Source organism: Euprymna scolopes, chromosome 42, assembly GCF_053919585.1.
Source record: "Euprymna scolopes isolate OS-2025 chromosome 42, ASM5391958v1, whole genome shotgun sequence".
NCBI lineage: Eukaryota > Metazoa > Mollusca > Cephalopoda > Sepiida > Sepiolidae > Euprymna > Euprymna scolopes.
This window is the reverse complement of record NC_136523.1, coordinates 35,494,896-35,498,117: the sequence shown is the minus strand read 5'-3', so window position 1 is coordinate 35,498,117 and position 3,222 is coordinate 35,494,896.

The following is a 3,222-nucleotide window of genomic DNA, read 5'->3' as shown; positions in this document are numbered from 1 at the left end:
TCCCGACTGCTGGAAAACCGCCTCTGTGGTACCAGTCTTCAAGAATTCTGGTGAAAGAACTGACCCACTAAATTATCGCCCCATTAGCCTCCTCCCGCTTTTCGCCAAAATATTTGAGTCCTTAGTTAATCAAGCCCTAGTCCAGCACCTAACAGCTGCTAAACTCCTGACTGACAAACAATATGGATTCAGGCAAGCCCGTTCAACAGCAGATATCTTAACTGTAGTCTCTGAACGTATATACCGTTCATTGGACAAAACAGGGGAGGGTAGAGCGGTGGCCCTTGATATATCTAAGGCTTTTGACAGGGTATGGCACGATGGTTTTCTAAGGAAAATTAGATCATATGGAATCACTGGAAGAATTCATAATGTAATTAAATCCTTCTTAAGTAATAGAAAAATCAAAGTTGTCCTCGATGGTTGTATATCCAAACAATATGACATAAATGCGGGAGTACCTCAGGGGTCTATCCTTGGACCTCTATTATTCCTGATATTCATAAATGACCTCCCTGATAAAATTGTTTCGGAGATGGGTATATTTGCCGATGACACCACTCTCTATAACAGATATGAGGGGAAAACAAATGAACACATATCCAAGGAAATCGCAGAAACTCTAGAGGATGACCTCCAATCCGTAGTGGAATGGGGACAAAAATGTATGGTCACATTCAATGCTGCTAAGACTAAGCTTGTTTCCTTCAATAACTACAAGAAACCTTCTCTACCACCAATAGCAATGGCCAAGAACACATTGCCTGAAAGTACTTCTTTTAAACTCCTCGGCCTAACGTTTACAGGGAATATGAACTGGAATAGATACATTGAGAGCATTGCCAAGGCTGCTGCAAGGAAGGTTGGCTCCCTCTACCGTGCTAGAAAACTACCTACGTCTGACCGTATCCTATACTTCTATAAGGCAACCATTCGCCCATGTATGGAGTACTGTTGCCACATCTGGGCTGGTGCATCTGCTGCTTGTCTCTCTCTCTCCTGGACAGGGTTCAAAAGAGAGTCGCCAACCTGATAGGTCCTGAACTGTCATCTAGGCGTCAGCCTTTGTCCCATCGACGAGATGTTGCATCCCTCTGCCTGTTCTACAAAAACTTTAATTGTGTATGCTCTGACGAACTGCAAACACTTGTACCTCCCCGACGTAACTACCTCCGACAAACCCGACAAGCTACTAAGCTCATCCCTTTACAGTAGAGATCCCTAGGTGCAAGAAAACCTTTTACTCCAATAGTTTCTTCCCCAGAACTGCGGGTCTTTGGAACTCCCTTCCGGGATTCTGCTTTCCTAACTGCAATGATATGCAGAAGTTCAAGTGTAATGTTAACAAACATCTTTCTACTCATCTCCCTTCATAATACCCCGCTAATTAAGTCCCTAATAGTAGCCCCCTGCTTCAAAGTGGCACTGTGCCTTGTTTGGGGTGAAAATTGAATAAAAAAAAAATTAAAAAATAAAAAAAATTATGAACAAATAATAAAATTAAAAAAAAAAAGAAAAGTAAAAAGTGGAAACAGGGTTGACCTTTTCCAACCTCGTAACACTCACTTCCCTTATTTCGTCCTTTAGTCATCACATTCCGTCAGCGATGTTTCTGACAAAGGGAGAAGAATTGCTATTGTCTGGGTCAGAATCTATCAAAAACTTATCGATGGCTAGCTGGACGCCTGGCGTTGCTCGGTCGTACAATACACTTAAACATAATATTTTAATTTATGCAGATTGCGTATCGATCCTCTATTGAATATTATATATAACGAGGAATAATTTGCCCGGTGGACTAATTCGCGTTGACTAGTTTTTAATTTTGAAGTAGTATTTATTCATTTATTTGCATCAAGTGGCACCATGTCTTGTCTGAAGCGAATACCATTAAAAACAGTTTATATATATATATATATATATATATATATATATATGAATGCATGTATGTATATATGTATGCATGCATGCATGTATGTATATATGTATGTATGCATGCATGTATGTATATATGTATGCATGCATGCATGTATGTATGTATATATGTATGTATGCATGCATTTATGTATGCATGTATGCATGCATGTATGCATATATGTATGTATGTATGCATGCATGTATGTATGTATGCATGTATGTATATATGTATGTATGCATGCATGTATGTATGTATATATGTATGCATGTATGTACGTATGTATATATGTATGTATGCATGCATGTATGTATGTATATATGTATGCATGTATGTACGTATGTATGTATGTGTGTATGCATGTATGTATATATGTATGTATGCATGCATGTATGTATGCATGTATGTATATATGTATGTATGCATGCATGTATGTATGTATATATGTATGTATGCATGTATGTATGTATGCATGCATGTATGTATGTTTGTATGCATGTATGTATATATGTATGTATATATGTATGTATGCATGCATATATGTACGTATGTATGCATGTATGTATGTATGTATGTATGCATGCATGTATGTATATATGTATATATGTATGTATGTACGCATGTATGCATACATGCATGCATGTACATATGTATGTATGCATGTATGTATGTATATATGTATGTATGTATGTATGTATATATGTATGCATGTATGTATGCATGCATGTACATATGTATGTACGCATGTACGTATGTATGTATGCATGTATATATATATATATGTATATATATATGTATGCATGTATGTATGCATGCATGTACATATGTATGTACGCATGTACGTATGTATGTATGCATGTATATATATATGTATGTATGTATGTATATATGTATGCATGTATGTATGCATGCATGTACATATGTATGTACGCATGTACGTATGTATGTATGCATGTATACATATATGTATGTATATATGTATGCATGTATGTATGCATGCATGTACATATGTATGTACGCATGTTCGTATGTATGTATGCATGTATATATATATGTATGTATGTATGTATATATGTATGCATGTATGTATGCATGCATGTACATATGTATGTATGCATGTATGTATGTATGTATGTATGTATATATGTATGCATGTATGTATGCATGCATGTACATATTATGTACGCATGTACGTATGTATGTATGCATGTATATATATGTATGTATGTATATATGTATGCATGTATGTATGCATGCCTGCATGCATGTACGTATGTATGTATGTATGTATGTATGTATGCATTTAT